Source organism: Heteronotia binoei, chromosome 7, assembly GCF_032191835.1.
Source record: "Heteronotia binoei isolate CCM8104 ecotype False Entrance Well chromosome 7, APGP_CSIRO_Hbin_v1, whole genome shotgun sequence".
NCBI lineage: Eukaryota > Metazoa > Chordata > Lepidosauria > Squamata > Gekkonidae > Heteronotia > Heteronotia binoei.
Genome location: NC_083229.1, coordinates 110,437,313 through 110,452,086, shown reverse-complemented (window position 1 = coordinate 110,452,086; position 14,774 = coordinate 110,437,313).

Here is a 14,774-nt window from a genome sequence, read left to right as displayed (position 1 = left end):
CTTGTGAACAGCAGTCATTTTGTAGAAAAATAGGTGGTGGAGCTCATCCAGGGATTGTTATGCAGCTGCACATACTAAGGATAAGGAGGTGGAACTCTCAGAAGGAGGAGGTGGAACTCTCAGAAAGGTTCAGGAGCTGTGCTCCTGTGAGCTCCCACTGAATCCGAGGCCTGCTTGTGAGTGACATCATTGTGACGTCACAGTGGCCAGTGGGTTAGGACCTCCAGAGCAGGAGAACCCCACCCTGCTTAGGAGCTTGGCAGCCCTACCCAGAATAAACTTTCCACCCCAGGGTACTCTGACTCCGGACAACTCTCAGCTCTCAATCTATCCAAATTTAAGATGGCAACTGTGTTTAACTCTCTGCCTCCATCCCCTCAGCTATAGGGCTGTCCCTCACCTCCTCCAGAGTCTGATTTTATCACATTCCAGATGCTGGTGAGAGATTTCCATCTAATTCGAGATCATCTCCTGCTGTTGATTTCCACTGGAACGCAAAGCCTGGCATCACAGTATTAACGGTTACATGACAACTAGTTATTTGTTAACACTCTCATATTAATGCACATTATATAGCATATGGAGTAAATGAAGATGTATTTTATAAATATACTGTCTCATAGTTCTTAAAGCAAATTTGCTCTGCCATGAAAAACAAATGTCAGCCAAGCACACATTATTTATTGCACCATATTTATTCCACTTAGGCTCATAGATTGTATTTATTACAAAATAAGCAGAAAATAATTTTGCTTGTTTAGTCATAAATACAATGTATTGCTTTTGAGTGCACTTTTGATTTACCTAATTCCCAGCTGTAAAGCAATTTCCCATCACGAAGCAGGGTGAATAGAATGCCTTGACCCTAAATATTAACTAGTTCAGCAGAAGAAACCACTCATATGTGAAAATGACATTTGTACCCTCTTAAGTCCAATTAAAGGGGAGTAACGAGATGAGTCTTAAAAAACCTGGAATCCTCAGCGTAGTACAAGCCAACACAAAGATCTTGTGGATCCTCCTCCTCGCTTGAAAATATTGCACAAATATTTATAAACAGCCTTATGGGCACTTCTTATTATCTTAACTGCCAAAGACATTATAAATAAATAATCCTTTCCAACTTCCTATGCCTTCTCATCAAGTGATGACATTGAGTCTCATGGTTCCTTAAAGTAATCCACAACGTTTATTCCACAACAAATTCGTTTGTCTTTAAAGTGCTGTATTTAGGCACTTTCCCCCCTTTTTCTGTAACAGGCTAACAGAGAAAACCATGGACGATTTTTCAACTTATGAATATCATCCACTCTTCCACCAAAGAAAATGGCATTACTTCACTTGATCCTCCAAATTCTTTATTCCTTTCCTTTCCAAACTACACATGGCCTCAAACTTTTACTACAACAGGTGTGCATACTGTATTTTCAACCTGCTCTGAGAAATACTTGGACAGTATTTCAGAAAATGCCATCCTCAGTCTAGGCCCATCTCTTTTGAGGACAAGAATAGATCATGGCTACAGGTGTACTGATAGCCAATTACTGATGGACAACACACTATTTGCCAGTTGCTGGGGCTGGATGAGGTAGATCTCAGACTCATCCAGCAACACATCTCATGTTCTTAACTATGAGGAAAAATTAATTATATCTAGAGAGCCCCGTGGTATAGAGTGGTAAAGCTGCAGTACTGCAGTTCAAGTTCTCTGTTCACATGACCTGAGTTCAGTCCCGGCAGAATCTGGGTTCAGGTAGCTGGCTCAAGGTTGACTCAGCCTTCCATTCTTCCAAGGTCAGTAAAATGAGTACCCAGCTCACTGGGAGGAAAGTGTAGATGACTGGGGAAGGCAATGGCAAACCACCCCATTAAAGAGTCTATTGTGAAAACGTCATGATGTGACGTCACCCCAGAGTCGGAAACAACTGGTGCTTGCACAGGGGACTGCCTTTACCTGAGATTACTGCCCTTGACCTGAATAGCCCAGGCTAGCTTGATCTCATCAGATCCCAAAAGCAAAGCAGGGTCGGCCCTGGCTAGTATTTGGATGGGAGGTCTCCAAGGATTACCAGGGCATGATGCAGAGGTAGGCAATAGCAAACCACCTCTGAAGCTCTCTTGCCTTCAAAACCCAATGGGGTTGCCATAAATCAGTTGTGACTTGATGGCACTTTTCACCACCACCAGAGATTATTGCAAATGCTAATTACGCCATATTTTGTAAACAGAACAGGGTCTGTCCCGCACGTTGAATCTTAAAGAGGGAGGGTCTGGTGAACTGTCCAATAATAAGAAACAAATATTTTAAAATGGCATCATTGTACATGGGTCCAATCCTTCCCATTGCAGCCAAAAACACCAATGGCCGGCTTTCCAGCATACCCTGCTGAGCTCAGGCACTAAGGAAAGATCAAAGCCTACATCACAACAGAGAATGTCATAATTAAAACTTCCTTAGTTGGTTGGTGGTTCTATAGCCGACTTATTTCTTAAGTGATTTGAGTCATGGCTGCCATTCTTGAATGCTGGAAAAGAAAGCTGCTCTGAGCCTGTTTTGGAGGGGAGGGCGGGATATAAATCCAATAAATCTAAATACAGACAAATGGGGCAAAAAAGGCCACACTGTTCGTCATCAAATATTATCATTTAAAAGACAGCACCCACCCACCCACCCCTCAATTGTTGTTGGTGGTGGAAAGTGCTGTCTAGGTACCTTATGACAACTCTGTAGAACTTTCAGGATGAGAGGCGACTCATTCATTGCCTGCCTCTGCAGTGCACCCCTGGTATTTCTTAGTGGTCTCCCATCCAAATATTAGCCACCTGGGCTGAACCTGCTCACAGGGTCAGATTAACAATTAGGTCAAGTAGGCACTGGCCTATGGGCCCTCACACCTTTAGGGGCCCCGGGCTGGCCCCCCTGGTTTTTTCCTTGCTTGCAGCCCTCCCAGCCTGCAGGCACAGCCAGTGACTGAGCCGCTCTTTGCCTCACTTGCCTGGTGTGGTTCGTGCTGGCGTTGTCACCAGGTTTGCCTCTCTGCCTCTCCCCACAGTTTTGTCAAAGGGGCTTTTGAGAAGGTGCCTGCAGGCTGCAGTGGGGGCGGCAGGCAGTGGGGTGGGCACTCCGACTTTGAGATGATTTGCAAGGCCCCCCCTCCCCCAAGATTTCGACTGCCTAGGGGCCTCCATAGGGTTTAATCTGGGACTGCCTGCTCAGCTAGTGAGATCAGGCAAGCCAAGGCTATCCAGTTCAGGGCAGCCTCCATAATTACAACAGATTTTTACCTTTCCACTTCTACAGATTCCTACCCTAAGCGGGTGTCCCATCCAATGCAAATCCACCACCTCCTCCTCCTCCTGCCCAAACCAGCTACTTCCCACTAATCTTCCCTCTCCCATAGCCATCAACTTCCAGAACCATGTCCTTTCTTATCTTCAACTCAAACTCCAGACAAATGATCCCATATTTATTTACAGGCATTTTCCTCTCAGCTCTTGAATTGCTTTGCAGAGCAAGAGTGACCAAAGATTCGGAGCCCAGCTGCCATTTGAAGCATCTTTTACAATCCTCCGTCATCATGGACCCTGATGCTTTCTCTCCTGTTGATTTGTGTCACTTGCTGGGGTGGATCTGTGGACCAGCCCCTCCCAAAGTATGTTTTCAAATGAAAGACACAACAGAAAAAGAAATCTTTAATACAAACACACATTGAAAACTACAATATAGTGGGTTCTATGCATGGCAGAGTCTCAGAGTAAGTGACTACAAGCTCTTTAAGAGACATGATATAGGATAGGCTACATTACAAGACTGGGGATGGGGCCTACCAGCTCAACTTATATAATCTCTGGATTCCCGTGCTAGCACATCATTGGGTCATTCAAACCGGTGGGGGTTTGTGATTGGTATAGGGCTGCAGGGATTTGAATCCTGCAGCCCTTTGTTCAAGTCCCCAAGCTCAGTCCGCATGGCTCCAATGAGCCAGACGGGAACATCCAAAGTCTTCCCTTGAGTCCACATACATAAAAACACACTGAAAACACCCACATTCACCCATGTAATGTATGGTGGCCTAAGAAGGGAATTTTACATCACAAAAAAGGAGCTGGGGCAAAGGGTTAAACACTGCCTCCATTATTCAGCACTGCTCCCTCCTTCCAAATCTGCCCCACAGCCACACTGAACAAAATTCAAAAGGGTATGGGCTACCTAACAACAGATTTCCACACAACTCATCTACCTTTCCTTTAGGAATAACAAAGAATGCTTGTTGGTGGTCCACAGTTGTCAATCCTTGCCAGAGACTGGGGTGGGGGTGAAAAAAGACAGGCTGAGGGCAGGATTAAGGGTTGGGGGCTCACAGAGGCCCCCTGGCTTATTTACACTTCTCCAGTAGACCTGTGATTTATATGAAACAGCCGACCTCCAAGATGGACCCAAAGTTCCTCCCCGCAGAATTGCAGCGGATAGTCTGACTACAGAGACCCATTCCCCTGCAGAACACGGACCTTTGAAGGGTGATGTTCATTATATCCCTGCTGAGCTCCCTCTTGTCTGAAAATGCTCAGGGATTTCCCAACCCAGAGAAGGCCTTCACCAATGCAAAAACCCTGAGAAGAAGATGAAGATATTGGATTTATATCCCGCCCTCCACTCCGAAGAGTCTCAGAGCGGCCTACAATCTCCTTTACCTTCCTCCCCCACAACAGACACCCTGTGAGGTGGGTGAGGCTGAGAGGGCTCTCACAACAGCTGCCCTTTCAAGGACAACCTCTGCCAGAGCTATGGCTGACTCAAGGCCATTCCAGCAGGTGCAAGTGGAGGAGTGGGGAATCAAACCCGGTTCTCCCAGATAAGAGTCCACACACTTAACCACTACACCAAACTGGCTGAGGAGCCGTGAGAATCCGTGTTTCGAAGCCATGGTTTTGCACCATGGTGTCACCATGCAACCATGTAGCCTTGATTTCTGTGGTGCAAACTCTGCCCATGCACGTGATATGTAATTTGATGGTAGGGTGACCATAATGTCTGAAGGCCAGCCAGGGACACGGGGGGGGGGGGGGGGGGTGCGCGCGCGAAGCGCGCGCGCGCCGCCGGAAACAGGAAGTGACGTCACTTCCGGTGACGTCACTTCCGGTGACGTCATGCCACCACCGGAAACAGGAAGTGGCATCACTTCCTGTGACATCATTTCCCCCGCGTCACCTGCCGGAAACAGGAAGTGACGTCACTTCCGGTGACGTCACTTCCGGTGACGTCATGCCACCACCGGAAACAGGAAGTGGCATCACTTCCTGTGACATCATTTCCCCCGCGTCACCTGCCGGAAACAGGAAGTGACGTCACTTCCGGTGACGTCACTTCCGGTGACGTCATGCCACCACCGGAAACAGGAAGTGGCATCACTTCCTGTGACATCATTTCCCCCGCGTCACCTGCCGGAAACAGGAAGTGACGTCACTTCCGGTGACGTCACTTCCGGTGACGTCATGCCACCACCGGAAACAGGAAGTGGCATCACTTCCTGTGACATCATTTCCCCCGCGTCACCTGCCGGAAACAGGAAGTGACGTCACTTCCGGTGACGTCACTTCCGGTGACGTCATGCCACCACCGGAAACAGGAAGTGGCATCACTTCCTGTGACATCATTTCCCCCGCGTCACCTGCCGGAAACAGGAAGTGACGTCACTTCCGGTGACGTCACTTCCGGTGACGTCATGCCACCACCGGAAACAGGAAGTGGCATCACTTCCTGTGACATCATTTCCCCCGCGTCACCTGCCGGAAACAGGAAGTGACGTCACTTCCGGTGACGTCACTTCCGGTGACGTCATGCCACCACCGGAAACAGGAAGTGGCATCACTTCCTGTGACATCATTTCCCCCGCGTCACCTGCCGGAAACAGGAAGTGACTTCACAGCACTTCCTGTGACGTCCCCAAAAATCCCCCAAATATCACCGCCGGAAACAATTTTGTTCTCAAATCCTGTATATACTGCATCAGTATATGGGATAAGGCACTTTCTCAACTGTGCTGCATAATGCAGCCTATTTATTTTGTCCTGTTGGCTCTGTTGGCTCTATCTGCGCCACCTTCATCACTTTCGGGGTGTGGATCCCCCAGTGGAGTGGTCTCCCGACTCCCTCCGCTGACTGTTTCTGATAGCCCTGCGCCCCCTCTTTCATTTGATATGTGTCCCGTGCGGGTGCCACCCTCCCGCCGGGAGATGCCGCAAAATGAGCCCCCTTGAGGCTTATGGCGGCAGGGCTCGGGGGAAGCGAGCTAGACTGCTGTTCTTTTGAGGGGTTATAGAGTGTTTCAAGCCCGTCCCTGTGGCATCAGTCCCATCGTTGTGGGACACAGGGGGCCGGCGCAGCGGCACGCCGAAGCAGCCTGTCACTAATAACACCGGTCAAGATGCAGGACAGGAACCTGGAAGTGACCGACAGGCTGCTTCAGCGTGCCGCTGCGCCGGCCCCCTGGGCCCCACAATGATGGGACCGATGCCACAGGGACGGGCTCGAAACACTCTATAACCCCTCAAAAGAACAGCAGTCTAGCTCGCTTCCCCCGAGCCCTGCCGCCATAAGCCTCAAGGGGGCTCATTTTGCGGCATCTCCCGGCGGGAGGGTGGCACCCGCACGGGACACATATCAAATGAAAGAGGGGGCGCAGGGCTATCAGAAACAGCCGGCGGAGGGAGTCGGGAGACCACTCCACTGGGGGATCCACACCCCGAAAGTGATGAAGGTGGCGCAGATAGAGCCAACAGAGCCAACAGGACAAAATAAATAGGCTGCATTATGCAGCACAGTTGAGAAAGTGCCTTATCCCATATACTGATGAAGTAAATACAGGATCTGAGAACAAAATTGCACTAGAAGACACAAACACAAAGCTCCCTTACACTGAATCAGTGCTTGGGTCCACCAAAGTCAGTATTGTCACATAAGAGAAGCCCTGTTGGATCAGGCCAGTGGCCCATCCAGTCCAACACTCTGCGTCACATAAGAACATAAGAGAAGCCCTGTTGGATCAGGCCAGTGGCCCATCCAGTCCAACACTCTGCGTCACATAAGAACATAAGAGAAGCCCTGTCGGATCAGGCCAGTGGCCCATCCAGTCCAACACTCTGCGTCACATAACAACATAAGAGAAGCCCTGTTGGATCAGGCCAGTGGCCCATCCAGTCCAACACTCTGCGTCACATAACAACATAAGAGAAGCCCTGTCGGATCAGGCCAGTGGCCCATCCAGTCCAACACTCTGCGTCACATAACAACATAAGAGAAGCCCTGTCGGATCAGGCCAGTGGCCCATCCAGTCCAACACTCTGCGTCACATAACAACATAAGAGAAGCCCTGTTGGATCAGGCCAGTGGCCCATCCAGTCCAACACTCTGCGTCACATAACAACATAAGAGAAGCCCTGTTGGATCAGGCCAGTGGCCCATCCAGTCCAACACTCTGCGTCACATAACAACATAAGAGAAGCCCTGTTGGATCAGGCCAGTGGCCCATCCAGTCCAACACTCTGCGTCACATAACAACATAAGAGAAGCCCTGTTGGATCAGGCCAGTGGCCCATCCAGTCCAACACTCTGTGTCACATAAGAACATAAGGAGGGAGGGAGGGAAGGAAGGAAGGAAGGGAGAAAGGGAGAGAGGGAAGAAGGGAAGAAAGGAAGAAGGGAGGGAGGGAAGGAAGGAAGGGAGGGAAGGGAGGGAGGAAGGGAGGGAAGGAAGGAAGGAAGGAAGGAGGGAAGGAAGGAAGGAAGGAAGGAAGGAAGGAAGGAAGGAAGGAAGGAAGGAAGGAAGGAAGGGGGAGGGAGGGAGGGAAGGAAGGAAGGAAGGAAGGAAGGAAGGAAGGGGGGAGGGAGGGAGGGAAGGAAGGAAGGGAGGGAGGAGGGAGGGAGGGAAGGAAGGAAGGAAGGAAGGGGGGAGGGAGGGAGGGAAGGAAGGAAGGGGGGAGGGAGGGAAGGAAGGAAAAAAGGGGGGAGGGAGGGAAGGAAGGAAGGGAAGGGAGTGAGGGAAGGAAGGAAGGAAGGAAGGAAGGAAGGAAGGAAGGAAGGAAGGAAGGAAGGAAGGAAGGAAGAAAGGAAGGAAGGGAGGGAGGGAGGAGGGAGGGAAGAAAGGAAGGCCGCCCCCCGCCCCCCCCCCCCCCCGCTTTCGGCCCCCTTACCTTATTCCAGGGCGGCGGAGTCCAGCGGCGGCGGCGGCGGGGAGTCCTCCGGCGGCGGCCTCGCGGCGAGGGAGGGAGGGAGCTGCCGGCGCTGGCCTCTGGAGGCCTCCAGGGACCAGCGCCGGGCCTCTCCGCTACCGGCGCTGGCCTCTGGAGGCCTCCAGGGACCAGCGCCGGCTGCTCCGCGGCTTCCCCGCGGCCTCCGCTGGTCCCTGGAGGCCCTCCAGAGACTCTGGAGGGCCTCCAGGGACCAGCGGAGGCCGCGGGGAAGCCTTCGCTGGCCGGCGCTGGTCCCGGAAGGCCTTCCAGAGCCTCTGGAAGGCCTTCCGGGACCAGCGCCGGGTGCCCCGCGGCCTCCCCGCGGCCTCCGCTGGTCCCTGGAGGCCCTCCAGAGACTCTGGAGGGCCTCCAGGGACCAGCGGAGGCCGCGGGGAAGCCTTCGCTGGCCGGCGCTGGTCCCGGAAGGCCTTCCAGAGTCTCTGGAAGGCCTTCCGGGACCAGCGCCGGGTGCCCCGCGGCCTCCCCGCGGCCTCCGCTGGTCCCTGGAGGCCCTCCAGAGACTCTGGAGGGCCTCCAGGGACCAGCGGAGGCCGCGGGGAAGCCTTCACTGGCCGGCGCTGGTCCCCGAAGGCCTTCCAGAGTCTCTGGAAGGCCTTCCGGGACCAGCGCCGGGTGCCCCGCGGCCTCTCCGCGGCCTCCGCTGGTCGCTGGAGGCCCTCCAGAGTCTCTGGAGGGCTTCCAGCGACCAGCGGAGGCCACGGAGAGGCCTCCACCACTGCCGCCGGGCCCCGCGCGCGGGCAGGGAAGGCGGCGAGGGAGGGAGGGAGCGTCCCTGCGCCTGCGCAGGGGCCCTGCGCAGGCGCAGGGACGCTCCCTCCCTCCCTCGCCGCCTTCCCCGCCGGCGCCCGCGGCCCACCGGCTCCGGGGCTGCCTAAACCGGGACCTTTAATGGTCCCGGTATAGGCAGCCCGGGATCCGGGATTGGGTGGCCAGATCCGGGAATGTCCCGGGAGACCGGGACGGTCTGGCCACCCTATTTGATGGTGAGGCTGGGGTGACCCAATGCAAAAACCCTGCGGAGCCATGCTTTGGAATCATGTTTTTGCATCACACTATTGCAGCAAAGCTGTGGATTTGTGGGTTTTGTGGTGCAAGCTGTGGCCATGGGCATGATATGTGATTTGATGGGTGATGTTGGGGGGACCCAGTGCAAAAACCCTGAAGATCCATGAGGATCTTTGGAACCATGTTTTTGTGCTGTTGTGGCACCTCAAAGGCATGGATGCATGGTTTTTGCTATGCTATCTGTGGCTATCAACATTATATAGATGATCTGATGGCAAGTTTGAAATGACTTAGTGTAAAAATGAGGATCCAGAAGGATCTGTGCTTTAGAACCATTGTTTTGCTCTGTTGTGGTCCCACAAAGCTGTGGATGCATTTTCGTGGTACTACCTAGAGACTAAGATATGGTCTACTCTACAGCACGATGGTAATTTAATTTCAAAACAAAAATCATACCAATTTAGCAGCTGCCCAGTCCTGCCTCAAACACACAATAATCCCACACACAGAGCCAGGGCTTTTTTTGAACAGGAATGCACAGGAATGCAGTTCCAGCTGGCTTGGCATCAGGGGTGTGGCCTAATAAGCAAATTTGTTTCTGCAATATACATGTACAGGCCCATAGTGGTGGGGTGGATCTGAGGGTTACTGGACCTACCAATCAAATCTCTGAAACCATTACGCCCCACCCCCTTCTGTCCCCACACCTTGTAAGAAGTGTTTTGCATGTGTTTGATGCTGCTTTACAAAATAAACTTGTCTATGGTGCAAAAAACACACACTAAAGAAATGCAATCCTTATCTATAAACTGTGAAGACCAGAGACTCAGTCTCCAGTCAGTGTGAAAAAGGGAGGGGAGCTACAGTGTCCATTGCCAGCCAACCGGAGGAACATAATACAGACCAAATATTTTTACTTGTCTTCATTATATCTGTAATGGTCAGTGTCTTAGTGATACAACAGAAACATTAATAGTAGTATTCATTATACAGGCAATGGTTAGCATTTTAAAAATAAACTTCACACATCTTTTGCATGATAAATGACTTGTCTGCATTATTTAATCATTATTTTAGGTATATTTAAACAAAAAATGTGTTCCCCTAAATGAAAATCCTGGCTGTGCCCCCCCCCAATGAAAAATCCTGGCTACAGGCCTGTACATATATTAAAAATTCCAGGGATAACCATATTAAGTGTGTGGCAATAAAAGCATAAGAACATAAGAGAAGCCATGTTGGATCAGGTCAATGGCCCATCCAGTCCAACACTCTGTGTCACACAGTGGCCAAAAAATTTTATATATATATATATATATATATATATATATATATATATATATATATATATATATATATATATATATATATATACACACACACACACATATATATACACACTGTGGCTAATAGCCACTGATGAACCTCTGCTCCATATTTTTATCTAACCCCCTCTTGAAGCTGGCTATGCTTGAAGCTGCCACCACCTCCTGCGGCAGTGAATTCCACATGTTAATCACCCTTTGGGTGAAGAAGTACTTCCTTCTATCCGTTTTAAAGCAAACAACAGCCTTGGGGCTCCTCCCCTAGGCTGGTTTTCCTGAGGCTTACAGTCCATTTCCTCAGAGATATTGAGCGAGTCCTTGCATTCACAAAAACCAAAAACCCTCAGTAGCTGTATGCGTGAATCAATGAAGAAACCACAGTGCGAATGTAAAAGGGTACAACAGGCTCCGTGCACGTGGTTTGCAATGCTTTAAAAAAAAACAAACACTAGAAAGCCTCTAAAGAGGGCTGAAATAAAACGATATTGGTTCTTCAAAGATGCCAGAAGACTCCCGTTTATTTCTGCACGGCGACCCCTTCTGGGAGACTCCGCGCCGAGCCAGCCAGTCAGCCGCACGATGCAAACGCAGGCAGGCGCGCCGGCAGAAAAGGAAGGCGGCAGGCCAGGTGAAGCGACACAGGTGGGCAGGCAGCGGCGACGGTGCCCAGGCAAAACCGAACGAGCGCCGAGAGCGAAGATGCCGCCGGCCGCTCGATGAGCTCCGCGCTCCCCGCCATTTTGGATGCTGGCTTGAGGGGGAGCGGCGGCGGCAGAGCGAGAGAGACCGGCCGGCTAGGCTGGCGCTGCTGCCTCCTCCCCCGGCCACGAAGCCCTCGCCTCCCCGGACTCAGGTACTGAGAAAGCCTCCCTGCTGGCGGGGAGGGGGGATGCGGGGCCACTTCCGGGAGGACAGGCGACGCGGGGCGGGGAAGGGAAGAGAGAGGCCGGGTCACGCCCAGGCGAGGAGAGCGCTGACCGCTGCCTTCTCTGGCCGCTCCTGCTGGGCGGCATGAGGGAGAAAGAAGGCTGCGGTCCATCGTTTTCCCCCTTAACTTATACGTTATATAGTGTGTGTATGTGTGCATACATACACAAACACGAAAAATAAGCACTGTCATAGGGTTACCACATTTCCCCCCAACTGTGATTACTATGACAGATCCAATGTTCCCTCTAAGCTGCAGAGCAAAAATTCTACTTTGTGAGCTGCTGGCATTAAAGCTGTGAGCTACTGCATAAATTAGTGTGCTCTGGGGTCATCCTTCTTGAGCCAAGACAAAAATCTGTGAGCTGGAAGCTAAAAATCTGTGAGCTAGCTCACACTAACTCAGTTTAGAGCAGGGGTGTCAAGCATGCAGTTCAGGAGCTGCATCAGGCCCCCAGAGGGCTCCTATCAGCCCACACCCACCTCAGCAATTGGCTATTTGCTTCCTTCTCCCTATATCTTGCTTCCTTCTGCATAACAGCTTGCTCAATTGCACAGGATCTACAGAGCAAAACCTCTATTTTCTCCATTGGCTGAGGCTCCTCCCTTGGGGAGGAAGGGTGGGAGGAATAGCTTGCTTTGCCAGGCTCTCTCAATTGCATGGCAGAGCTACTGAGTCAAGCCGCTCTTCCTTCTGTTGGCTGAGACTCCCCCCCCCATTCCCCTGGGGAAGGAAGGAAAGAGCCAGTGCTTCCTTTGCCCAGTTCCCTGGATCCCATGGGAGAGATACAAAGAAAGCATCTTTTAAACCAATGAGTGCTAACATTTTACAGCCCAACATGGCACGGCCCAACAAGCTCTCATTTATGTCAGATCCGGCCCTCATAACAAATGAGTTCGACACCTGAAGGCTATGTACGATCCATTGTTTCCCCCCCCCCTTAATTTATACGCTTTATATTTTTTTCTTGTGTGTATGTGTGCAGGCATACATACACATGAAAAATAAGCGCTGTCATAGGGTTACCACATTTTGAAAAGCAAAAAAGGCTTTATTTCCCCAACTGACTACTATGACAGATCCAGTGTTCCCTCTAAGCTGCAGAGTCTTGTGAGCAAAATTCTACTTTGTGAGCTACTGATGTTAAAGTTGTAAACTGCTGGCATTAAAGTTGTGAGCTATTGCATGAATTAGTGTGCTCTGGAGTCATCCTTCCTGAGCTAAAACAAAAATTTGTGAGCTGGAGGCTAAAAATCTGTGAGCTAGCTGATGCTAACTCATCTTTGAGGGAACACTGGACAGATGTTGTTTTAAATATCCCTACTATTTAAGCTGTAATGATTGCTACTAACTAGGAATATTCCTAAACCTTCCAACCCCAAAAGAGACCATTTTCATCAGTTTTCTAAAAGAGCCCAATGAGAACTGACACATACACGAAAAGGACATGTCCTCTAAAAAGAGGACAGCTGGTAATCAATGTTCCCTCTAAGCTGCAGAGTCTTGTGAGCAAAAATTCTACTTCGTGAGCTACTGGCATTAAAGTTAGATCCAAATAGGCAGCCGTGTTGGTCTGAAGTAGTAGAACAAAATAGGAGTCAATTGCACCTTTAAGATCAATTTAGTTTTATTCACAACGTCAGCTTTCGTGTGCATGCACACTTCAAACTTCTTTCCTCCTCTGAAGAAATATGCATGCACACGATACTTACGTTCTGAATAAAACTAAGTTCATCTTAAAGGTGCGATTGACTCCTATTTTGTGGCATTAAAGTTGTGAGCTACTGCATAAATCATTGTGATCTTATTGACATCCTTCCCCGAGCTAAGACAAAAATGTGTGAGCTGAAGGCTAAAAATCTGTGAGCTAGCTCACACTAACTCAGCTTAGAGAGAACACTGCTGGTAACCCTTACTGTCAGAATAACAGCCTTCAATCAGAGTGGTCTAATATCTGCTCTTGCCTGTTTCCCTGAGTTTTCTCCCTAGCTTGGCCTAACTGTCAGGCCCACCAATAAATGTAGGTGAGAGGGAGAGAGGTAGCTTAAATGAAGACAATAGTTTTGAGATTATTTGGGACTCTGACTGTGTGATACTAAACAGGGTTGCTCCAAGTTTAATACCATGGAAACTGCTGGCAAACTAATTGCACAAAAAATTCCTGCTGTATAGAAAAATGGGTTAATTTCCCCATTTGTTGACAACTCAAATAAATTTGCTACATGTCCTGAAACAGCTACATAAACATTATGTTGTGTGTTAGCCAGTTCTTGTTATACTTGATAAGGAAAGGAAAGGTCCCCTTTGCAAGCACCAGTCATTTCCAACTCTGGGGACTTGATAGGTTTGCTGAAATTCTTAATCTCATTCCATGTTGCCCTGTATTGTGATTAAAGGATATAATTATTCTTTGTCAATCTATACAGAAGACTATTATGAAAAATGTAAAATAATTTAAAATAAAAGTATTTTTTTAAAAAAGTAATCAGTTGGACTAAGCCTACATAGGATTATGCTGTCATTCAAACAAATCTAAAAATGTCTTCCAAATCTGACCATGTGAGGCACTCCAAATAAGATTGCTGGGGTACCAGAGTAACTTGGATGATTGTTTATCTAAAAAAATAGTTGATACATTTTGCTTAAGTTGATCTGTTTGATCTATTTTGATTTATCGAGTAATAAAATAAAATTTAAAAACATGTCTGAATAACGTTAACATCGAATAAAGGGAGAAATGTTTTAGTTGTCATTGGGTTGGATCTCTCTCTGCTTTTGTTTGTTTTCTTTTAAGATTTTAAGCCTCAGCTTTTATAGCTTTTCATCAGTATAAAATCCCTATGTTGGAATCTTGGAGAAAAATTGAAACAGTTTTTTTGTTTGTTTTAATTCCCCCTGTGTGAATCACTAACAATATAGGCTTTCTTCAAAAGAAATGATTAATAACTAGGGCTGGTAGAGAATCTGTCTCTCTTTTGTTATCCAGTCTCAGTACAAAAGTCACGCTTCATGTCTCAGATTAAAGTGCTTGCTGTTGAGCTACAGAAATCACCCAGTGATATAATTTTCTATCTTATTTTCTGTTTTTGTGTGTAAATAAGGAACTGGTGTAGTCCTAGGGGCTAAGACAATGATCCATGATGCAGGAAGTTGATGGTTTTGGAAAGCTTTCAGTTGGACAGTTTGCAGTGATGCAGGAATGTGGGTAAACCAACATTTTATGTCCTCCCCACAAACCTGTGGTTTAGAATTACATGGAAATAAAC